Below are 26,204 nucleotides of genomic sequence, written 5' to 3' on the forward strand. Positions count from 1 at the left end.
AGGCAGGTGCGGGCCGGATCGAACCGGTCAGGGGCAATGGCCAACGGTGGCCCTGGTTTGAATTTGGGCAGTCACCCAGGGTCGGCAGCCATTGGTTGCAAGGGGATTGGCAGGGGTGTCTGCTCAGGCATCATGGGCAGCTGCACCAGTTAAATAATGGGCAAGGTTACCTGATTGCCCTTTTCTCTGATATCTGCCCCTGGTGACTGCGGACGCACCCCCTGCCCCTTTCAGACCGGGTTTCTTCTTTTTGGGTTAGGCCTCTCCATTGGCCTGCTGGAAGGCCACCCCCCGAGGGCTCCGGCTGTGGCAATAGGTGAAAAACCTTTTCCCTTTATGTTTGTAGGTGCCACCGGTTGCCGTGTTGGGGACCTCGTATGGAGGTGCCTGTGCAGGAACAGAGGTGAGGTGGGGAAGGTCTTGTCGGTGGGCTCTAGAGCTGATTTGTGACACAGCCGCAGTTTCCCCGGGGCAGCGCGATGTTTCCTGTTGGTCGGTGTTTTTCTAATTTCATGTATTAGTTATGTACATGTGATAATCACAGTTCTATTCTGTACATATTGTAACTTAACATGAGAAAGAAAAAGTTGTCATGTTTATGAGATGTAATAAATATGGCTGGTAAATGTTTTATTCTCTAATGCAATAATAGTATCTTGTATTGTATCCTTGCAGAATCAGTCATGGATGTGTGGGTGTACAATGTCTGAGTGGTTTGAGATATGACCGGCCTTGCTGCGGTTCCCCATCTGTAGAATGGAAGTATGATTTTATCCAGTCCAGACCAGAACATTGCACTCTGACTTTTGATAGTCTGACGGCTGCTCATAGGAGAACACAGCTGACAAATCTAGCAGCACCAACCTAGATAACTGACATTTGTCTGCTAACGTTTGAGGTGATCTAGAATAGAAATCAAAGTGGTTTTAATGCCACGAAATGAAAGCCAGGCACTCCAATACACGCAGCTCCAAAAAATCAAGAAAGATGTTTACTATTGGTCTTTTCTAAAATTTTGAACAGAAACAGCAAAAGTGCAATAGATCGATAATTGCTCATACAAAAGAAGTCCGAAGTTGGCTTTTTTCAACAATGGAATGACCATTGCTTTCTTCCAGCCTTCTGGTACCGAAGACAAAACGGTAGATGGATTAAAAATATTCAGTAAGGGTTGCAATAAATAAGGAGCTATACCACCATACTGCAAGAGGAATTGGATCAAGGACGAGACGGTAGGTATATAACAGCCCAATTAATTCTCCACGTTAAAATGTCAAAATTACATAGAGAGGAGACCAGGCAATTCTTTACGTACTGAGCCCGTGAAAGAAATATCAAAAGCATCACAGAACTTTTTGATTGTGCCAAAGAAAAACTCAGAGGACCTATCAGGAATACAGCAGAAGTAAGAGAGCTCCTAGTTAGGAAGACTTCTTTGGAGGCATTGCAGGCTTTATTAATCTTACCAGTATCAAATTTAGTCCGATAGATTTACTTAGCTTCTTATAAGCATTCGGAGCATGCTTTAACCCCATTTTACCCTCTGGTAAATACGGAGCCCACCAAGTCTGTTTTAGCCTCTTATAGACGAGATCAGCTTCTTTGGCTGAAGAATCATTCCAGACAGCATAAAGATAAGAAAAGCGAAAATGGGAATCGGACACTGAAAAAGCCATATACAAAACAGAAGTAATCTAATTGGTATTTTTTTTCATAATCTACCTCGAAAGGGGTGTATGCCATCAGAGAACAATGTTTCAAAAGAGTTTTGGGTCACGAAAAAGCTTTGCCCATGGATGAGTGGCAAGATGGGTGTTTGGCAGGAGTAGCACATTTACTAACCCTGACATTAATGATCTTAAACTGAACCAGAAAATGGTGTGACCCAGCTACTGATGCTATGTGCCCACAATTCAAGAAATCCTTAGATGAAAAAATGAAGTTGAGCAATTGGCTTTCCTGATGTGTAGCTGCTGCAACTAGATGTAGGTGAGTCAGAACAGCTAAAGAATGAATTAAAGCAGCTGCAGGAGTACTATTGGGCATCTCTGCACAGAAAATAAAAACTGCAGTACCATAAAGGCTGAGTGACTACTCAGTAAAGAGGCTAAAAAAACAGCTTGCAGAGCAGTAAAATCAGCACAAACACCAAGTTGGATGATACCAAAAAATGCCACAATTAGAAGCATTGTGGAAGAGTGAGATTGTAAAATCCAACAATTCATTCTGGGCAAAGTGGCTGAGATCAAGCAATTTCATTTTGAGCTGCATATTGAATATTATCACACGGCCTTCTCCTTTCTTGTAAGAGAAGTGCAACTGATTAAAACATTTAAAACCAGGAGGGCTTGCTACAACGAGCACCAGTGCTCGTGCTTCCCATGTCCGAGCCTCAGTAACAAATAAAACATTCAACTTAGACTGTTGAATTAAATCATATATTTCTGATTATTTGATAAGGGAATGAACTTTGAGAAGAGCATGGTTCAGTCCAGATGCCTGCTCAAAAATTAAAGCAGACTGGATCATCAAGGATACAGTGCTTAATTTGTAAAATATTAAGGGCCTGATTTAGAGTTTGGTGAAAAGGCATTCAATCCATCAAGGTGATAAAGTAAAGTACTCCGTCACTCTGAGGGAGTACCCGACCATGCAATTTTGAGATGTCTGCCGACCCAGCGGACATCTCTTTTATTTATAGGAACCACCGCCACAAGGGTTCCTATACATGCATTGAAAGTTCGTCAGACAGCTCCGTCAACATGATGGAGCTGTGCAAACTTTCAATTTTGAAAATAAAAAATGAAGCAATGACCCTCTCACCATAGTAGTTTTCTCTCTTAGCGTGGCTGTCATTTTATAGCTTTCATAGCCCTTTTACCTTCCGATGAGGGCCAGTAAAAACTGGCCCTTTGCCCGCCTACTCTAAATTGGGTGGGCGGACAAATGGCAAAACCTCTGACCAACCTTAATCTGTGGGGCCAACAGTGGTGTATGTCGGAGGCGAGACAAAGTCTCTGCTGTTGCCATCCTGAAGATGCACCCGACTCTAAATGAGGTGGACGAACATTCAGTTTGGCAGAAATGGTTCTCCGTCAACGATGCAACAGAGTACCCTCTTTAGCAGAGTATAAATTGTCCCTAGTTGGCGAGGCCCAAAGTTTTGCTCAGAGGCACGTAGCCGACACAATAATAAATCGGGGCACCGACTACCAAATCTGCGTTGTCTTGATTTCTTGATTTCACCTTATGGCTCTTCAATGCACCACTAGACACTCCCTGGCTCTTTATGTGCCTTTGCCCCAAAATGTGTGATGGTGGCCCCACCTGCAACCACGGCTGAAATTCAACACTGAGGCTGCCTTAGGTAGCCAGCTGTCAAACAGCTATCTCTGAATGGATGGTGTGGGCGGAATGTGTGTTTTCTGCCTGTTTTCTTTTCACCGTACTCCTGGCCTTCCATTGGACTACTGAGGCAGGTGCTGCATTGGTGCGTTGTGTCCTGTGGCTTTGTGAGTCGGACTGGAGTTAATGACCAGTAGATAACTGAGTATTTAGTCGGATACATCTGTTTACAGCAGAAGGGCGCATGGAATGCATTGTCAGAAAAAAACTAAGCGTTTGTGACAGTTTGGGTGAGACTCGGGGATAGACAAGCCCTAGGACGTGAAGGGCCCCACCCCTCTTTTACTTCCCGCAGAGGACACCTGTCATGAAGAACAGAAGCCAGTGATACATACCACTTACGATGTCCCCATTGTCTGCAGCCGGCGCAGCCGACACTCACCTGTCACTGTTCATTTCCGATGAACACAACGCTGCGCGTGCCCCAGGCGTCGGCAGGGTACCTGTGGGTTCACGCCCATTGCTCTTTGACCTGTGGCCGAGTAGTATCGGTGCGGGCTGAATCCAGCTGTTCTTTTCTGCAGTTCTTATTTTATATTATTTTTTACAGCTCATACTACTTATAATTGATATTACCTGCTTATAAAAAGATCGTAGGCAAAGAAGGCTAAGAGCAGCGTTAATACACGTATGGAACGATGAAGGCAGTGTTTTGTAGGCAGAGTTTCGTTCTGTAAAAGCCACTAGAAAGATTGACTTGCTCCGTTGGTAAGGTCCCTAACTCTGAACCAGTATGCCCTCTGCAACTGCACTGAGGACTTTCCTTTTCTGATGCCACATGGTGGGTGGAAAGATTTTGGAAATGAAGTACCGAGACGAGGTACACCGCAGACACAGAAGTAGAGCTACAAATCTGCAGTGGCTATGGGGCTGCATGTTTGGTGCCTTGGATTTCATCAGCTGAAAGGCTAGGCTCCCTTATCTCTCCTGCTGCGTGGCTGGACCTCTGGCAGCTCTGTAGCTGCAGTGCTCGGGCTTTGGTTCTCAGCATCTTTGCTGCAGCATTGTGGGAGGTCTTGTCACTTGTGTGGCTGCGTGGCTGAGGTGCTGGATATGATCAGCGCATTGGTTGGCCTACTGCATCTCTCCCTCTGCGTGGCAGGGGCTTTGCTCCCTCTGTGGCTACACTGCTGGGGCTTTGGGTGTGCGCATCTGCTTTGCTGGTCCCCTTCATCTCTCCTGCAGCATAGTGGAATCCCTGGCACATATATAGCTGCACAGCTTGGCGTTTTGATATCAGCCGCTGCATGGCTGGGTCCTCGCAGCTCCCCTGCTGCTTTGCTTGCTCTCTTTAGCTGCATTGTTGGGGCTTGGATCTCAGCATTTGTTTGGCTCGGCCGTACATCTTTGCTGCAGCATGATGGGACCTTTATCACCTCTTTAGCTCTATGGTTGGGCTTTAGATGCCAACATTTGCAGGGCTGAGACCATGCATCTTTGCTGCAGCATGGAGGTGGCTGTGGCACAGCTGTAGCACCATGTCGGGGCCAATAGATTATCAGCAGCACGTGGCTAGGCCCCTGTGTACCTCCTGGTGCACGGTTGGACCTCTGTAACTGCATTGTAGGTGCTTTGTATCAAAACATCTGCTTGGCTGGGCGCCTGCATATGTGCGCTAGCACAACATGGTTGAATACATCCCCAACTATCTGTAGGCGCCTCGCTAAACATCGGGCATTTATACCTGCTTGACTATGGCCATCAACTCTCTGCAAACACGACTGGTATTTCCAAAGCGGTACAATTGGCTCCCTTCCATCCTACAGTCTCATGTCTTCGCCCTGCCAACTCTGCAGCTGCTTGGCCGGGCCTGTGGCATCTTGACGCAGCATGGCTGGGTCCCTGGCATCCACGGCCTCTGTAGCTCTCACGGTTGGGCGGCTCCCCGACGCTGGCAGAGCAACCCGCTGCTTGGTCTCTTACGCCCCTGCGATGTCTAAAGGTCAAGGAAGGGGTTCACGGGTTAAATGGTGTGAAATTGCTGGACAAGTATATGACGCCGATGCTGTTTGCTAAGTGGGGGCCCCTAGGGAAGCGTGCTGTCCAGGGCCATAGAGCAGAAGACGGGGGTTAATAGGCCGAGGGACCCGTATGCTGGGGCCCAGCCACTGAATGTTAGGATGGAATGAAAAAGCCCCGTGATGCGACGATTGTTCGTTATGCTGTGCTCGGCAGCCTAGCCATTGAGTGTCATGGGCGCTCGTGCAAGGAGGGAAACGGACCCACTGGTTACTGTTTGAATTACAAACCACAGCAATAATCAGGGTTCAGTAAGGCCCTCAGGCCTCTGGGTCTTGGTGCCACTGCACCTGCTGCACCAATGGAAGCTAGGCCCCAGGTTGTGCTCCTACCACGGATTGCCTGAAATTCCGGTTTGGCCATTCCACAACATCCACTACGGTGACACGGGGTCGAATTTTAAATACCCCTGGGCTAAAACCAAGGCCAATATTAAAACAGCTTTTCAGGGAAGTGAGACTTCCAGAGCTGAGAGATGTTGCTGCCCTTCTCACTCAGCAAACAAAAAACACGTTTCGGCAGAAAACGCAGCTAACCTTCAGACGACCTCAGATGTGTGAAATGAATCCTACTGACGCCTTCACTGTTCCATCGAGGAGGTCGTTTTCAATTTGCACCTTCCGGAATGTTCTAGGTTCCCAGCGGATTCCGACAGGGTTCGTGTCACGACCCTAAACAGAGAAAGCTGTTTATTTTCTATAAAAATAAAATGCAATCCCACAAAGGAATTTGGACACGTCTAGGGGCCGTTCAGTTCCCATTCTGCGTTTCCCACTGTACATAGTTTGCCTTGTAGGTGCTCCCTTTCCCCAGAGCCAAAAGCTGTTTGTGTTTGTGAGGTGAAGGTAACCTCACTTCCTTCACATATACTGTATGCAAAGTACCTGGGCTTAGTGGTGGCTCCCGTAGGGGTGGGAACCCCTCAAATGCAAGAGAAGCACTGGCAAAATAGGAAGTGGACCTCCAAGACACAGAGGGCCTCATTTTGAGTTTGGCAGTTGACTGCTAGATCGCCGTGGTGGTGGCTGTCAAAAGACTGCCATGTAGGCGGTCATACAGACTGACGTATTACGAGTTACACAGCCAGGCCTGCCAAAAGACAGCCAAAATCCAGAGGCGGTCCGATCATCGGCACCATCAGCCTGTCAACCAACCACAGAACCTATTACAAGTCGAAAATCGCCATTGAGTTTTTCCGGTGACAGTGCGAAATACAGCAGTCGGTGCTCCCACAGTAATACACCACACCACATTGGATAGATTTGAAAACAACACAGCTGACACCCATACGTTCACTCAATACACCTATCAACCACACTATAAAACATACCCCACCACACACCACAATCCTTTGCATCTTCCACACCAAACACAAAAGCCAGAGAATCATCAGAGCAGAACAAACCATAGATTAAGCACTCCGCCATCTCTCATGAAGCACATATCACATACCACACATCCTCATAACGATCCAAACATATATTTGCACCCTACCACACTATTTACTCCGTTACCCCCTCATCACAGAGCACCTACAATTTATTTATTTTTCATCACTTCTTTACCACCGTTTCACAGGTGACGAGTTAAGAGTCATGGTGAATGGAATCATTAGAGTAGAGCCACATCTATTTGGAGCCTAAGTCCAGCAGACTACCATCACTAGGGAAATGAAAATGTGCCAAAGAATAGTTGGCAGAGTGAATTCTGTAGGCAGCTACCAGCACACGAGGGGCGACATCAGGCAGAGGTGGAACGAACTCAGGGGGGAAAGGTCCATTCCATGTCCACCAGGCACCAGCTGGTGATCCATAAGACTGGCGGTGGTCTCCCACCTCTGCCCCCTCAGTTCATATCATGAGAGGAGAAGGTCTTGGCCATCCTGCTTGACAGGAATACCTGGAGGAGTGGAGTCGGGTAAGTCACAACAACAAAATTATCCCACCAAAATGTATTGGCATGCATGCTCACTGATCACTTTTCCCCACCTACAATGTCACAGCACTCAATAGTTCAGTGTCCATAAACCACTGTCTGGCCTCCAACATGCCAATTACATCCACCAGGGGGAACAACATCTCTGCACAGTGGATGTAGTACAGGGGTTGACAGCACCACAACTCCCAGCAGGCACTGTTTTACTATCATTAATACCAGAACAGCGTAGCCCAATTCAAATGACCTCCTTTGTCAACTCCTCATTGGGTTGTACCCACCTGGGGGGATTTCAACTGTACAGTACGGGTGTGGGACAGGCAATGACAGCAATGATAGGTCAGCAGGCACTGGTAATGATACTACACCCAGCCAATACTGTGTTTTCTGCTACTAGGACCATTATCCCCCTACTCAGCCTTTGCCATGTACTCACCTTTTGGGATATCAACTGTATAGTGTGTGGGTAGGACAGGCAAAGACAGCAATGCCACGGTCAGCAGGCACCAAGAAATGTCACTCCATTCAGCGAATACTGTGTTCTCTGATACTAGGACCATTCTCCCTATACTCAGCATTTGCCATGTACTCACCTATGGGGATATCATCTGTATACTGTGGGTAGGACAGGCAAAGACAGCAATGCCAAGGTCAGCAGGCACTGCCTACTCAATGCAAAACACCTGCACACTGTGCATCTGTCCTAACATCCTTGTACATCAACTCGCTATGAAAGTCTACTCACCTGAGAGGATGATTTATGTATGCTGTGCGTAGTACTTGGGGTAATATGACTGTAAATACCAAGATGAACAGTCCCTCTAACTTCAATAACCAAGACACTGTCCACAATGACATTGTGCTGCTGTCCGTTAATTCATGTATGCAGGTTACCTACCTGGGTGGGACCAACATACAGATCATGCTACAATCTGTGTGACCTAATCCACATCATGCCCATCCACTTTTCTGACTGCTGAAAAGATAGGAGTCTATGAACAGACATCCAAGTGTAAAGATACTCAGACATCCTGTAGCAAGGTGACTTGAAATGGAATTGATCTGTTCCCCAAATGTCAGATCTAAACAGTTGATACCAGGTGTGCCTCTCACATAAGGGAAAAATGCAAAGCCAATGTGTACATGGCAATGTGTACATGGCCTTAATAGAATGTCATTGTAAACTGTTGGAGTTACATGTAACAAAACAACCTGTCACATTCTGTCTCACACTTCAACAGGCCTGCCTCCCACTGGTTACACAGACACCAAGTAAGAGACTGCTGCTCCCCCATTGGATGAAGCCCTTAGTGAGGATACCACTCCTGGATGTGTTGACACCAGACAACACCAGACTCTTTCCATTGGCCTAGTAACATCAGCCCCTTCGACCTCTGTGGCATCCAGTGGAAAGGCCTGCCTCAGACACCCCTGCCTCTGTAGCTGAAGAACCCCCTCTGTAAGTGGGAATGTCTATCCAAACATCCAGGAAGTGCAGATGCCAGGACCCCGACCACTGCAAGGGAGTGTCCTCTTCCTGATGGAGCCAGTTTTGTGTGCCACAGAATCACTCTGTTGACTATTCTTCAAATACAATCCATTTTCCAGGATAGTAGGACACTGGACTTTGGAATTCAAGTGTTGTGGCAGCTACTACAATGATTACATCCACCACAACTGATCCCTTCACTATTTGATGTTTTTAAAATTAATTTAAACCCTTATGTTCAGAGCACATGTGAATAAACACAGCTAGCACACAATCAATGCCTAATATTGATTTATCATCATTGTGGGATGTATAATGTGAAATTCAAGTGATGCAAATGAGGGACTCTTAATATGGTAATGTAAGGAGGAATATGTCACAGGCAGTGTCAGCCTGGGGATTACTAGCAAAACAACAACAGAAGTAGTCACATTTTTATTTACACTGTACAGCCCATAGGATGCAAATATGCCTGGACTGTTATTGCCAAGAATGAGAAAACACTGTTGCTTCTGGCTGGATATCTCAAAGTACCTTCCCCCAACTGGCCACAGAAGAAAGGTCTATGTCAGACCCTGTATCGTAGTATGGGCAAAAAGATTGGTGGATGTTGTAACCAGCTTGACTCTTATCACAAACCAAAACCAGGTCCATCCAACTTAACATACCCCATGACACAGACAGAGGACAGTCCAACAGTCCCTAGTCAGAGGTTCATCCTATTACAAAGGTTAGGCATCTAGTGGCATGTTTCACACCTATGTCAGTGTTGTGGCACAGGCACTATGACCTGCAATGAGGAAACACATTGACCTCTATATACAAGACATACAGTAGCTTTATCAACACAATGTGAAGGGAGAATGGATGAATTGCACAAGATGACATGTTACAAGGCCACATGATCACACATGTGAAACTGTTGGACCAAAATACCAGGGCAAAAAGGTCTATTCTGTAGCTCAGACAACTGCCCTCCCACTGTACAGGCAGCCTGGCCATGGAACTCACACAACCCAAATTTGCGACAAACAGTACCTGGAGAAATTCCATGTCCCCTTCACGTGTCCGACCGGCTACAGCCACCTGCCAATGACACAGCTCTACTATGCCCACATGAGGATGGAATGGTGAAGAGACCTGGAAGAAAAAAGGGACATATGGGGAGTTTAAGCAGACAAAGGCAAACAGGAGACACAAACATCATTTTAAACATCTGTTGTTTCTCTGACAGTGCAATGCGACTTCCCCAAACAAAAGAGACCCTCAAGAGAGGAACATCTTCAAGTCTGATGCAGCCAGCAAACCTTGACTGTATGATGCATTGCATGAGATGCCCTATCTCATGGTGACAGAGATACTCTTGTCCACAAATCCCGACCCCTACAGTACCCCACGCAGTCACAGTAATCACAGAACATCACATACTAGCACTCAGGTGAAGTACTGATTGATGAGATCTGCCCGCATGTCTCCACCTTCATCCTCATCACTGTCATCCTCACTTGGTATTTCCAGAGGCTTACCTAGTGGCACTGCCAGCTTCCTCTCATCAGGGATGTATGGGATGTTTCTCCTCTGGGCACGATTGAGGAGCATGCAGCAGGCCACAATGATCGGTTGAATAGAGGAGGGTTCCACCTGATTTGTCTATGCTCTAGAATCTTGCCTTCAGGAGCCCAAAAGCCCGCTCCGCGACAGAGCATGTTCTTCTGTGTGCCTTATTGAAGTAGTTGGGTTCCTCACTGAGGTCAACAACTAGGGGTGGTTTGCGTAGGAAGAATCCCCGGTAAGGAAATGTGACATGTGTGCAACCATCAGTCCAGAGCAACGGCTCCCAAGCAGCAGACATAGCATATGAACACACATGACATGTTACTTACCAACCAGCCAGGCCTTCTCTGGGTACAGTTGTGTCATCAGCTAGGGAACTGTGTGCTGTTCCGCATGATGAAGGCATCATAGACTAAACCTGGGTACCGGGCACAGACTTGGGAAATGCAGAGGTCTGCCAAACACACTACTTGGACATTGATGGAATGGAAGTTCTTCTTGTTCCGATAGACCTGTTCATTGACATGGGTGGAACCAGGGCTACATGGATACAATCAGTGGCTCCCACAACATATGGGATGTGTGCCAAACCATAGAACTCTGCTTTCACATGGGCAAAATCCTCATGCTGAGGAAAACGAATGTCAATATTCTGGGGTTTCAATGTTGCTGAGAGAACATCCTTCACCACCAAACTGAACATAGGCTGCGACATCCCAGCAGATAGGGCCACTGTGTTTTGGAAGGACCCTGTGGCCAGGAAGTGCAACACTGATCTGACTTTTACTATGGGTGGTATGGTATTTCGATGACGTATGGCTGGCATCACATCTGGCTCCAACTGACGACATGGATCCATGATTGTCTTTCTATCCAGGTGGTAAATGTGAATGACATGTCTGTTCTCCTTGGTCTGCAAGTCTGCAAGTGGACGAGACACGAGAATGTCTGATCCTTCTCCTCCCAGGGTAACTATGTGGGCCAAAAAGAAAAAAAAGGCAGTCACTCAATGTGTCCCTAGCAATTTCCATAATACATGTCAGATATGAAATATGTCATGTTAGTCACTGTAAAAATGACATACAACACACACACAGGCTAGCATGTGCACATTTGTGAAATGTTAATGCCTTGCTTAGATACATATGTGTAAAAACCCTCTATCTGGACATCATCTCATGTCCAAATAACTCCATAAACTGCCTGGGTTTCAGTGCCCTAAATCTTGGATTACAGGTGGGGGAGAGGGTGGTGGCTGTACCCCCAATAATGTTGTCACATCTGCAGGATCACATTCCTACATGATAATGGTATGATTGACCTACATGACAGGACAAGGCCAGGACTAAGTATTTGCCAGGGCATCATTTGTAGAATTGTGACACATCAAAATATATAGTGTAATTGTATAGTATGTTTCTAAAATGGCAGCTGCCTGACCTACCCCACTGGACACTAGGAAGCTCCCTCGAACGCCGTCAGACGTTTTCATGGCAGTAAGCAAATGCTACCACGACAGACACTGCCATAAGCCAACATTGCTGCCTGTGGCAGTCTTGGGCGAATGGCAGTGTCCGATTCTCTCACTTGACTCCTGACACTGCTGCCGGCAAGACCTCTACGACCTGAGATGTTGTGTACCACCTCTGAGAGCAATCATGCTGCATCCTATAGATGATATGGCCCCTGCCTTCTCACCCAAAGAGCAAGAGAAACTAGTGGAGGGGGTCCAACCCCTGTATGAACAGCGCTATGGTGCACCAGAGGAGAAGTTAAGTGCACCATGTGCACATTTTTCTCTGTTCCTCTACTTATATTAGCTTTAGTCATCCTAGGCTTAAGACCAATTTGTATGATTGTGTCTGCAAAGCCCTGTAGGTGCTGTCCGTGTGCATTAATGGTTGAGTAAATGGCCATGTATATATGTCAAGTGCAGGTTTGTAGTCACAATGACAATGTGGTGAGTGTGCACTGAGTGTTAACTGAACCAACTTGCGTTTGATGGACATGGCTAGGTGAGAATTTATGACAGCCATCCCCAGCATAATCTTGCCCCAAATTGTTTGTAATGTGTAGTCACATGTGGTTGCATGACAGCAGGAGGGTTGAATGCATGTTGTATGTGTTGGTTGGCTGCCATTTGAGCTCTTTCTGTGTTTGCACAGTGATCTCTGGTCACATATGGCCTTGTTGGACTGTTGTTCTGAAGCAAGGTAACAAATCACTATGCCCCTCAGCTCTGCACATAGGCAGCCACTGTAAATTGGCTGTAGGCTACATGATGTACTGTAAAGCGTGTGAATTTTTTACACATGGTGTATTGTGTAGATATGTCTGCTCAGCCTGAAGAGAAGGGGGCCTGTGTATTGTCACTCACTCCATAATTGAACATCTGAGCTGGTATTGATACCCTTTTCCACTACGTGTGACACTGAGCCCACTCCCTGTATCCCTAGACAGCATGTGATGGTACCAAATCATGCCTCACTGCCAATATGCAGCTTCTTGAGGCCATGCCCACTGATTACTATGGGAATTGCATAGGGGACAGGGTCATAATCTGTGACTGAAGTGCTTATTTAATCTCTGACAATGTGTTTCACATAGCCTTGACAGATCCCTTAATCCCACAGCCCTCTTGTCTTTTTCATCCAGCTTTTATTTTGGTTACATGGCAGTGTGCTGTTGAGTGATGTGCCATGATGCTGGACTCTGTGGTTAAGGGTATGAAGCAGAATGTGTACAATGCATGGCCAGGGTTTCTATTCCAGTACTATAGGTTTTGTGAACACACATGTGTGGATGTGTGAACCTTAATGTTGATATGACACACAGACCACCACCACCAGAAATAGCAGGTGCCTGCTTCTGTATCTGCACATTTCCACACATGGACAGACTCCCTCTTTGTGTGCTCAACATGTCACTACCGTCAATGTGGTCGAAGCACAATGTGTCTGTAGGTTGGCTTGCTGTGATATGTCAGGAATGTATGCAGCGGTTGACATTTACAGGTAGTGGATTTTGTGCATTGTTTGCAATGTGCTTTACCTGTCACCTGCCATATTGTGAGATGTGTTTCATCGGGTTCCTGGTCAATGTCATGTGATTAGCTCATGTCCCACCAAAGTCACTTCTTTTCTACCTGGTCAGAGCAGGGCCTGGGAAGTGTGTAGTGCACCCTAAGGGCGAGTGTTTGCAGTCATGTCCCTGTGTCCAATGCATGCTATGTGCCACAGGTAGACAGGATGGTCAAGATAGGATGTCATTAGCTAAGTGCCCTGACATGTATGTGACTCAGCCATTTTGTATGGGACTTGTGGACTTAATATTTTGTCTTGTCATTTGCATCCTAGCAGGTCAATACCCATCAGAATAAGGGGATTTGGAGAGACATCTCCAAGAAGGTGCGGACCCTGGGGGTCCACAGCCAGCAGAGCTCTGTAGGAGGCTGGACTGGCTTGTAGTGAGTACCAAGGGGTACTTGCACCTTGCACCAGGCCCAGTTATCCCTTATTAGTGTATAGGGTGTCTAGCAGCATAGGCTGATAGATAATGGTAGCTTAGCAGAGCAGCTTAGGCTGAACTAGGAGACGAGTGAAGCTCCTACAGTACCACTAGTGTCATATGCACAATATCATAAGAAAACACAATACACAGATATACTAAAAATAAAGGTACTTTATGTTTATGACAATATGCCAAAAGTATCTCAGTGAGTACCCTCAGTATGAGGATAGCAAATATACACAAGATATATGTACACAATACCAAAATATGCAGTAATAGTATTAGAAAACAGTGCAAACAATGTATAGTTACAATAGGATGCAATGGGGACACATAGGGATAGGGGCAACACAAACCATATACTCCAAAAGTGGAATGCGAACCACGAATGGACCCCAAACCTATGTGACCTTGTAGAGGGTCGCTGGGACTATTAGAAAATAGTAAGGGTTAGAAAAATAGCCCACCCCAAGACCCTAAAAAGTGAGTGCAAAGTGCACTAAAGTTCACCAAAGGACAAAGAAGTCGTGATAGGGGAATTCTGCAGGAAAGACACAAACCAACAATGCAACAACGATGGATTTCCAGTCGAGGGTACCTGTGGAACAAGGGGACCAAGTCCAAAAGTCACAAGCAAGTCGAAGATGGGCAGATGCCCAGGAAATGCCAGCTGTGGGTGCAAAGAAGCTGCTACTGGACAGTAGAAGCTGAAGGTTCTGCAGGAACGACAAGGGCTAGAGACTTCCCCTTTGGAGGATGGATCCCCCACGCCGTGGAAAGTCGTGCAGAAGTGTTTTCCTGAAGAAAGACTGCCAACAAGCCTTGCTAGCTGCAAATCGTGCGGTTAGGGTTTTTGGATGCTGCTGTGGCCCAGGAGGGATCAGGATGTCACCAATTGCGTCTGGGGACAGAGAGGGCGTCGAGCAAAACAAGGAGCCCTATCACAAGCAGGCAGCACCCGCAGAAGTGCCGGAACAGGCACTATGAAATGGAGAGAAACGGTGCTCACCCGAAGTTGCACAAAGGAGTCCCACGTCGCCGGAGGACAACTTAGGAGGTCGTGCAATGCAGGTTAGAGTGCCGTGGACCCAGGCTGGACTGTGCACAAAGGATTTCCGCCGGAAGTGCACGGAGGCCGGAGTAGCTGCAAAAGTCGCTGTTCCCAGCAAAGCAGTCTGGCGTGGGGAGGCAAGGACTTACCTCCACCAAACTTGGACTGAAGAGTCACTGGACTGTGGGAGTCACTTGGACAGAGTTGCTGGGTTCAAGGGACCTCGCTCGTCGTGCTGAGAGGAGACCCAGAGTACCGGTGATGCAGTTCTTTGGTGCCTGCGGTTGCAGGGGGACGATTCCGTCGGCCCACGGGAGATTTCTTCGGAGCTTCTAGTGCAGAGAGGAGGCAGACTACCCCCACAGCATGCACCACCAGGAAAACAGTCGAGAAGGTGGCAGGATCAGCGTTACAAGGTCGCAGTAGTCGTCTTTGCTACTTTGTTGCAGTTTTGCAGGCTTCCAGCGCGGTCAGCAGTCGATTCCTTGGCAGAAGGTGAAGAGAGAGATGCAGAGGAACTCTGATGAGCTCTTGCATTCGTTATCTAAGGAATTCCCCAAAGCAGAGATCCTAAATAGCCCGAAAAGAGGGTTTGGCTACTTAGGAGGGAGGATAGGCTAGCAACACCTGAAGGAGCCTATCAGAAGGAGTCTCTGACGTCACCTGCTGGCCCTGGCCACTCAGAGCAGTCCAGTGTGCCAGCAGCACCTCTGTTTCCAAGATGGCAGAGGTCTGGAGCACACTGGAGGAGCTCTGGGCACCTCCCAGGGGAGGTACAGGTCAGGGGAGTGGTCACTCCCCTTTCCTTTGTCCAGTTTCGCGCCAGAGCAGGGCTAAGGGGTCCCTGAACCGGTGTAGACTGGCTTATGCAGAAATGGGCACCATGTGTGCCCAAGAAAGCATTTCCAGAGGCTGGGGGAGGCTACTCCTCCCCTGCCTTCACACCATTTTCCAAAGGGAGAGGGTGTAACACCCTCCCTCAGAGGAAGTCCTTTGTTCTGCCATCCTGGGCCAAGCCTGGCTGGACCCCAGGAGGACAGAAACCTGTCTGAGGGGTTGGCAGCAGCAGCAGCTGCAGTGAAACCCCGGGAAAGGCAGTTTGGCAGTACCAGGGTCTGTGCTACAGACCACTGGGATCATGGGATTGTGCCAACTATGCCAGGATGGCATAAAGGGGGCAATTCCATGATCATAGACATGTTACATGGCCATATTCAGAGTTACCATTGTGAAGCTACATATAGGTAGTGACCTATATGTAGTGCACGCGTGTAATGGTGTCCCCGCACTCACAAAGTCCGGGGAATTGGCCCTGAACCATGTGGGGGCACCTTGGCTAGTGCCAGGGCGCCCTCACACTAAGTAACTTTGCACCTAACCTTTACCAGGTAAAGGTTAGACATATAGGTGACTTATCAGTTACTTAAGTGCAGTGTAAAATGGCTGTGAAATAACGTGGACGTTATTTCACTCAGGCTGCAGTGGCAGGCCTGTGTAAGAATTGTCAGAGCTCCCTATGGGTGGCAAAAGAAATGCTGCAGCCCATAGGGATCTCCTGGAACCCCAATACCCTGGGTACCTCAGTACCATATACTAGGGAATTATAAGGGTGTTCCAGTAAGCCAATGTAAATTGGTAAAATTGGTCACTAGCCTGTTAGTGCCAATTTGAAAGAAATGAGAGAGCATAACCACTGAGGTTCTGGTTAGCAGAGCCTCAGTGAGACAGTTAGGCACCACACAGGGAACACATACATATAGGCCACAAACTTATGAGCACTGGGGTCCTGACTAGTAGGGTCCCAGTGACACATAACAAACATACTGAAAACATAGGGTTTTCACTATGAGCACTGGGCCCTGGCTAGCAGGATCCCAGTGAGACAGAGAAAACACCCTGACATACACTCACAAACAGGCCAAAAGTGGGGGTAACAAGGCTAGAAAGAGGCTACTTTCTCACAAGCTCCCACTGACAGAAGAGGTGGGAGGACCTGAGACACTGGGCCTGGAAGACCGCAGAGGCCCAGCTGGGGATGTCCTCCAAATGAGGACGGGATTCCTGTCGGAACCATGACCCTCCTAATGACCCGCATTTTGGTTGTGGCCTATCCTGCCGTGGATGGGCATTTGAGGCCAGCACAGCAGTCATAAGGGGGTGAGAACATGGACAAATCATGATTGAACCTTTAGCAGGGAATTGAGTAAGGGACAGACTACTCCCCCTGACATTGGATCATGTGTCATGTGTCACATATCTTCTGGGATCAAATTGGTGTAGACAGGGCATGTGTTTCCAACTGGCATGCTCATCCTTTTGGAGCTGGGACCTAGGACTAAACTATGGTGAACCCTCAGTCAAATTGCCCAGCATGGAGCAGATATGCCTGTGTTTAGTTTTCAGATATTCTGTTTTAACTGCTCTGATGGTTGTTAGTTTCCACCAACAGATCACTCCTGACAAATGTTACAGTCCAAAGGTAAGTAGGATGTGGGTCACTGTCCTCTGTCATGTGTCTGGGGAAATGTGTAGGTTGACATCTGCAAACCTGGTGCACGTTTTCTCCATTGTATTACAGTAGTCTGTGATGCATGAGTGTCCATCATACACATGACATGACTTACATGGTAAAATCTTGGCAGCTGTAGCATACTACTTTCCCAAAGTGGAGAAAGTGCATTGTCATGGGTGTTGTGTCATCAGTGTAGCAAACATACCTTGTGCCAAGATGTCAGCATGTGCTCCATTCTCACTAGGATACATATCTATGCTGTAGGTGTAGGCATGTGCTAGCCATGCAAATGGGATGATGTCTAAAAACTCTTACATGTATGTTCATGGGGTCCTGTTGTCGCTATGATACATCTGCAATGGTTGTCCAGTTAATGTGATGCCCCAGACAGGAATGTGTCACCATCATATGTAGTCAGACAGAAACATTCATGCCTTATAATATGTCCTTAGTCATGTGTAACAGCAGTAGCTATGATGGACATGACAGGTAGTGGCAGGGTGTTAATCCACTTGATGATGATTTGTACCCTTGATGTGGTGTGATGATTGTAGGTCTACAGCACTTGTGTGTTGTTTGGGAATTGTGCCCTGACCATATGGATGCATCATGGATTGACTTGCAGTGATGTTTGCATGACATGTGTTTGGGGTCAGGGACTTATCCACAGACAGGTGCCATGCTTGTCATGTCTGAAATGTGGGTAGTGATGTTGATTCTCATTGTAGAACAAATTGGTATCCTCCTGATAGTGCCTGCAAGGTCCGTGCCCCTCCGTCCTGCACGGTACAGTTGTCTTCTACAACCAAATCAGAAGTAAACATGGAAATGGGTATGAGACATTGGTGCGGGATATCCTGGGCCTAACAGGACCATTCATGTGTGTATTCTGGAGAAATCACTCCATGAGGTTTGGGGACCTGACTTCATTGTTGTTTCATACAAAACCACATGTGGTGCACATCTGAGTGACCTAGCTACTACCTTCTTGAGTCATTTTGGAAAGTTGTGACTTGTGGAGCTGTACATTGTTATGAGGTGTCCATAGTGACATGGACATTTCCATGACACCTAATCCAGGTATGGCATGTTTGAACCAGTGCTGTCTGCCTTTCCTTACCAATATCACTTATTGCTGATACATAATATTGGTGCAAGTTACATGTGTGCATAGGCTTGTGTCAGTGTACTTGGTAGGGTACCTTACAAGGGTATCCAGTTGTTAGCTAGTGGTTCCATGTGGTGGGCTGCATGTGGCACAAGTTTGATGTGGAGTGGTCACCTAGTTGTGTTATGGTTAGTGTGGTAGCTAGACTTCATGCATGCTATTGTAGTTATTTGAGACCAAGAATTGCTCATGTGTTACCTTTGTGATTCCAGAAGGCATGCATGGTTTTGCATTGACACATGGTGGTGCCACTTTGCTGTCACTTCATGTGGTGGGCCAATTGACATGGTGGTATGTTTTGTCTCTCAGGATTGTGATTGATGTGTCATCATGTACATATTATGACCTTACTGCACCTTATTCTTGCAGCATCAGACCTAGCAGGCAAATGAGATGGGGCTGAGCCAAGTGGGGAAGCATCTGGCCATGGGACCTCGGGTCACAAGACCACCGACAGCAAGGAACCCAGTGGCCCAGAGGGTGAGTAGAGTGCCACAGGGGAGACTAGATCGGCTCTACATCATTGGATTCCCTAGTGGTGGCGGGCCCATCAGGGACCACCCCCATTCTATCACCGCCCTCCCTACTGCTTCCCACCCAGATGGCTATGCCCGCTCACCCGAGAGGGTGGGCATCTCCTTTGTCACAAGCACCTCTGCCCCAGCCCATGTTAGCCTTGCTGCCCTCAGTGAGGAGGCTACTGACCCACTGAGGTCGATCTCTGTGGGTCAGATGGCCATCGTGAATGCCATCCAGAGACTGACAAGCCAGATCCAGCAAAGCAGTGCTTTACTAGAGGGCATTCATGGTGCAATCTCTGGCCTACAGAGATATTTCAGGCTCTGGCCTCCACACTGATGGCAGCTATTCACCCCTGTTCTTCCGTCCCTCCTCCGCCTTCCTCTTCCCTGTCCTAATCCCCCCTTCCATGACCCACCCAAAGCACACAGACAGACTTGCATGCTTCCACCTCAACAGACAAGGGTAGCGCACACAAACATAAGCACCAAAAGACACACCACTGGCACGCACACAAACAACATCCACCTGAAGACACAGCAACAGTCATGACTTCCCGTGAAACCCCCACCACCCACCCCAGCATCACAAACATGACATCTGGCACACCTCCAGACACCACATCACCAGCCACTGATCCAGCCACCACACCTATCATACTCATAGACACCACCAGCAGACCCTCAGACATCCACCCCAGTCAACACACCCGCAGACACCACAACCACAAACACACCTACATGCAGCACATTCACCATACCTGCAGTCACCACCCCAACAGACACCCACCCACACACCATGGCATCCCCCAGCACCTCCACCCCCTCTCACCCCCAAACACATAAACACCCTCTTTCACCCACCCAACAGATACCCACCACACACAAGCACACCTCCCACTAACACGCAGCCAAAACATCCACACCAACACGTCAGACAACCACTCCCTCAACCTCCAAATCCCGACCCCCTTCTGATGACCGTCCCGCGTGTCAAAAACATTTTTCCTTTGTGAGCTTGACCATACCCCCACTACCACCCCCCAAAAGATCAGTTTCCCTTCCCAAGACCATCCTTTCCACCTCCAAGGCCTCCCATGCCCCCCTGCAAGCACCCATGCCCCTCCCCCCACCAAGAAGAAGTTGATGCCTCCCAAGAAGATTCCCCCATGCCAAGTCCAAACCCAAACTCCCCCAACCCAAATCCCCCCTCCCTCACCTCAGATAATCCTAGAGGTTCCTGCCTACTCCCTTGATGCCCCTATTTATGGAGGTTAGTTGTCAGTCAGGAGTTGATTTAGGGGCACAGGACCGTGCCCTTTAGCCCTTATTTATTATGGGCTGGCCTATGGCCTTGGCATTTTTAAAAGGTTTCTCAATTTATTAAAACCCAACCAGTTGTTGGTGTTTTGGATACAGCTTTGTCCTGCATTTCCTTTCCTAGGTATCTGTTCTTCCTGCTGACATTAATTCTGTGCCTGCAGTAGTGCATGATTATGCTGCTTGCTGCTCCATGTGGTGTATTTTGAAGTATGCGAGTTTGTGTGCAGTGCTGTTGTCCCCCAAGGGTAGGGTGTGTTGTATGATGGGTATGTGTGTGTATCTGCAATGTTTGTGCCGTGGCATTGTATTGTGTTTGTAGTGGTATGTGCTTTTTGTGTAGTGTGATGTGGGCATGTATGTTGAATGACCTGTCCCCTGAAATGGCTATTGTTTACATGTGGTGTGTGTTCTTGAATTTTGTCATTGCAGACCTGGAGTGTGTTTAGTTGTGGTAATTTGCTTTGCATTTGAGTGCACATGTGTCAATTTAGGTGTGTGTCCCTCACAGCTGGTTGTTGTAGGGGTATGTCCCATGGAGTGTTAGTTATGTGTGCTTTGTTGCCTTGCCCTTCTCCCATTGTGTGACGGTGCATGACATTTTATATTGGTACTGCTTATCCCTGATATTCAGTTGTGGGCAACTGATGTGCGCATGTTGTGTGGGGCCTTGTTCGACATGATATATGTTCCAGTGCAGCCTCCTTCTGAGTATGGTCCTGCTGCTCCCATCGCAGCTGTGCAGGTGTTGTTGTGGTGGAGCGCTTTGTGTCTTTTTGTCTCTGAGTGCAATGGGCATGGCATTGCTAGTCCATTGTGCTATGAGTGTGTGTGATGTGTGTGTTGATTGCAGTGGTGTTTGATGGTGGTGTTGTGTGTGTGCCATGGCAGATGGATGTGTATGTATGTTGTATGTGTGGTCAGTCCTTGGCCAGTGTTGGGTGAGTGGAATGTACCTGTACATGTGTAGTGGTTGTGTTGTTGCTGTGTGTGTATGTTGTGTGGTCTTCAGTGTCCCTAATCCTGTGTTGTGTAGCCATGCGTATATCTGTGTTATTGCCGTGCGGTGTGTGTTTGTGTGTGCTTGCTGAAGTGTGCGTGTGGTGAATGTGTGGGTGTCTGTGTTGCAGTAAATGAGTGTGCATGTCTGGAATGATGAGTGTAGCTTCTGGCCTTGGCGCCCCCCCCCCCCCCATAATGTGTTTGCTAGCGGTACAATTTCGTTATACATGTTGATAATACAGGTAGGTGTGTGTGCTTACGGTTGGTGTCATCCATGTTGGCTTTTAATTTATTGTCTTTCGGGGAGCATGCGCAGTGGCATGATGTTTAGGAATGGCTCCATTGCAGTTCCAGACGTGTATTGCTGTGTGCAGGTGAGTGTCTCCCTTTAAACTGCTCATTTCCCCCTGCCGATCCCTGTCGGTTGGACCACAGTGGTCATATTGGCGGTGTGCAACCTTGTAATAGGTCTGGCGGAAACATGGTCTCCACCAACATGTTTCTGACTCCAGAAATCGCGGCGGTCTGTGCTGCCTGGCGGTGGCGGCGGACGCTGGTGGTCTACTATTTCCTCAACTGCCAAACTCATACTACGGTGGTCCGCACTGCCAGACTTTTAGCATGGTGGTCACAGGACCGCCAAACTCGTAGTCAGCCCCATTGAATCGCTTTTCCCATGAAGATACATAAAACTCCAATAATCGTTTTTGGAAAGTTTGGGTTCTATTTAATTACAAAGTCATTGGTTAACTTACAGAAAACACATTATACTTGTTAAAAAAAATTCCCGACCAGAGAATCCAGTACTAAAGTATAACCTGAAAATCGACGTATGTCCTTTATTAGTAAATGTATTTACATCTGACAGAAACATTGCATCACGGAAAACTAGTCAGAAGAAATAACATGGTCAACAGCAGAACACAAGGAATGACATTGCCATCAATTACACCCATACCTTCACTCCCTTGTTTCGTTATATTTTCGGGTTTGGTATTCAGGTGCGTCTTGAGGTGTTGGGTGTGATTTGGTGATGCATACTTACTTGGCAGCAAGCATACTGAGAGTCAGGAGCCATGAGTAGGACGAGTTGGGCCATGCCAAAGGATTAACTGTCCATCCAGTGTGAAAGGGTACTTCAGGCTACTGTGGCTTCATCTTCCACTTGGAATTGTCTCCTCTAGATGGGATGATGTGGATTTTATGATGATTAAAGAATGTATGTCACTTCCATGTGAATAAATAATGCCCATTGTAGGCAAGAGTTAAGTGGCTGTCACTTTCAAGCAAAGACATATTGTCCATTGCATGCAGAAAGTTAAGTGCGTGATTTCGGCAATCAATTATGTTTTGTCTATTAGAGTTATGACTTTATTGGCATTCATTTGAAGTTGTATATAATACGGCACCAAAAGGACAGAAGGCTTTAGGGCAGAGTTAACAAACTTTGTAAAAACTGTGAAGCAATAACATACTTTGATATTTACAAATCCAAGTTAGAAAGTATATATCGATTTTTACAAAGTGAAACTGTAGAGTAATCATAATTGAGAATAAAGTGTGTTATAAATGAATTCATCGTTTTCAGTAGGATGAAAGGTCTAACCCATATTTCTGAGTGCATGGGCTATTGCTCACAGCCAGAAGAGTGTAGATCGGAGATGCTCTTGCTGCCACTACCTTAGTATTGTTCACGTTCAACTAGAGCCAGTGACTGTCCATCCAGTCTGGCACTGTCAACTTGCATTGCCTAAAGGTGCCTCCTCCCAGAAACGGCCATCTTAGTGCTACAGAAAAACATCAATATTTGCCTCCTGAGTTCCTCCCAGCTCTGCAAAATAAATGCTTCCTGCTTCAGTATGGTGCTCTTTCCAATGCACTGCACCGGCCACGCCTGCTTCACAACCAGATCTTTCCTGAGACAAAGAAGTACTTGGTGATCGTCATTATAATCCCAAAGCAGAAGTCTCAAGTATACCCAGGTCTCAACATTCAAGCTAAAAGGTCTGGGAAAAGTGAGAATCCATAAGGTGCTACGCACAGGAGGGTTAGGAGTATCTGAAATGGAGCATGGGAGAGATATAGTCTCAGCTTGGTCCATCCGAAATAAAATGACCCATACAAACCCAATTCCCTCCACAGCAAGGCAATGCAGGTGGCTAAACAAAATAGCTTCAGAGGTGTCAAATGCTACAGGCAGAGATTTAAGAGACTCATGAAACTGACAGGCACTGATGCTGCCACCATCAATTGCCATCTGCAGTTTGTGCTGATGAGCTGCCAACAGGACAGGTTTTGCAGATAATGAAGACCAAACAGTTTCTGCAGGTTAGATTTGTTCTAGATGGCCTGCTCTTGAGAGCCCAAGTGACTGATACAAGCTTCAGTACAGGAAGCAAACAGGAAATTGGCGTAGGCTTCCAGTCTAGCCCACACTTAAAGAAATATTTTTCAAGAGTGGTGTCACTATGATAGCACCAAGTCTAAGTACCAGTTCTTGGTAACAACAACTATTACCAAGGACTGGTTGAGGAGTGGTTGAAATGTTCAGTAGCATAGGTATAGTAATTTCTGGAGTCTATCACAAGTAAATATCGAACAGATCTGATCAGGAGGCTAGCCCCAAAGAGATATGGAGGTGCTCTAGCATGCAGATGTCAGTAAAAGAAGATTCCTTCTTCTGCTCATTATACAGCCAATAGAGAAACAGAGTTAAAGTAACAGCTTCTCTTCCAAAACTTGGTCTTAAAATGTACGGGCTCTTCTTCACAAATGTACACTGTTCACAAGTAGCAGCTTTGTTGAGTGGATGTTGCCTATCTTCATCTGTTTTAATTTTTGTTTTACTCAGGGCAGTCTCTGGAGTAAACCGTGCAGCAAGTTTCAAGTGAATTATATAGTAAATGGTAAGCCTGTTTTTCTTGAAAATGTGCTGGTGATTAAAGAAAAGAGGACCTCACTGTAAGTTTGTTATCCATTATTCACACTACTGACTTCATTTGCAGGACCTTTAGCTTCACTCAAAAAAATGAGGATTGTTAACACATCATTTCTTCTTTCTTTCAGGGCTGGTGGAAAACTCACTTTCACAATGACAGTGCAGAGTAATAATCAGCACACCTAATAGACTCATTCTTTTAGGCCAATCATGATGCACACATCTACCAAAGGAGCCACCCATTGTGTGAGAACAAACATTGTATACACAGAACTCTGATGACAAAACGGTAAAGGCACAGTCCCACACTGCACCATCACACACTGCAATTTACTTTCCCATTTTCAGTCTTGTCAAACCTACTCCCTAGTGTCAATGTGCTACAAAGAAAAGCATGTTTTCGAATATATTTTCATACAGCCCTGCGCTGTGAAGATAGAGGAGGGACACACAGCTAAAGAAGGAATAATCTTTCACAGCAGGGTGCCTGCTTCCTGTATTGAATGTAAATGCTTGCTGTTGTAAATGAACAAATCTAAAGGTTGCTTGGAATCCTGCATAGGCTTTAATGGATTGATTTATTTGGTGCTTCTTGGTGACCAAGAATTATTCTTTTTGAGAGATACTGTAATACTGCTGCCGATAATGTATCCTTTGAATGAAAAACTATAAAAAAAGATTTGAACTAAGTACCGTCTTGTGTATTACTAAAAACATAACTTTTGCAAGCACTGTTAGCACGTAAACACTGAGGGCCTGATTTCAACTTCGATGAATGGAGTAGTGTCTATTATGATAGCAGACAATATTACCTCTGCCATCACAAGGGTACTTTGCCTGTCAAATTTAGTGACGGCTGCAGGGCCTGCAGTTATCCCTGTACAGCAGTGTTCTTCACATTTTTTTAATGCTGCATCCCCCTGAGGAAAAATAAAATATGTAAGAGCCCGCTACAAATTTTTCACAATTATTCTATTAAATCGGCAATGTTTAAATATGTGTAGACTTATTTAAACTTTGGTTCTTTTACTGTTTTAAAAATGCAATCAAATACATGATGGCAAACATACAGGCAGGCCCTACTAACGAATACAAGTATTCACAATGTGATTATTAGAAGTGAAGGTGGGGTGGGGGTTTTGAAGAGTATTTGGAGTTCCTTCCCTTTTGACGTACTCCCAGCTTTGATGTAAATGACAAAACATGTTATTGAATGCCCATTACAGAGCGGTTTACTGATGCTCATTTGTTTAATCTTAAAACAAAGCCCTGTTAACAGCATAATGCTTCTTTTGGCCAGAGCCTGGCGCCCTCCCGTGGGATCATTTGAGGCCCCTTAGGGTGGCCCGCCACCCCAGTTTGAAGTCCCCTGCTGTTCAATAAAAGGAATTGCCATCAAGACGGTTCCTTTCAGTGTACATTAAAAGTTTTGCATATGTCATACATTGTTTTTGACTGTTTTACACTAACTAGTGACATTTGTTTTGTTTTTCAAATCAAACTTCCAAAGGAGGAGTTTGTTTTAGAAAATGAAAAACTAAGGCCCCCCCCCACACCCTGGGTGTCGCGTCATTCTAGTTTTTTTCTGTTCCACACTGCCAGGTTTTTTCCTGGTGGTGGCAGACAAGGGAAAAAAGTCATACACCATCTCCCCTAAATAGGGAAGATAGTGTAAGGTCCTTCCTCTGAAGGCCCCTACTCCGGTGAGCCATCAGAGGAAGTATCCCATTGATGAAGCCAAAAAGGACTTCGGGACAGAATACTTAAGGTCCACTCATCTCTA

General features: G+C 46.6%; 1 long non-coding RNA gene across 2 annotated transcripts in view; it reads left to right on the forward strand.

Annotated features, from left to right (window-relative positions):
- The window catches only part of LOC138302081 (uncharacterized), a 48,172-nt gene extending 23,062 nt beyond the window's left edge, over positions 1-25,110 (forward strand). For both annotated transcript variants that reach the window (XR_011205265.1, XR_011205264.1), the window contains exons 2-4: positions 19,013-19,123; positions 24,335-24,389; positions 24,550-25,110. This is a non-coding gene — a long non-coding RNA (uncharacterized lncRNA). The remainder of the gene's footprint in view (positions 1-19,012; positions 19,124-24,334; positions 24,390-24,549) is intronic.
- The last annotated feature ends 1,094 nt before the right edge of the window (positions 25,111-26,204 follow it).

Source organism: Pleurodeles waltl, chromosome 6 (assembly GCF_031143425.1).
Source record: "Pleurodeles waltl isolate 20211129_DDA chromosome 6, aPleWal1.hap1.20221129, whole genome shotgun sequence".
In the NCBI taxonomy this organism is placed as follows: Eukaryota; Metazoa; Chordata; class Amphibia; order Caudata; family Salamandridae; genus Pleurodeles; species Pleurodeles waltl.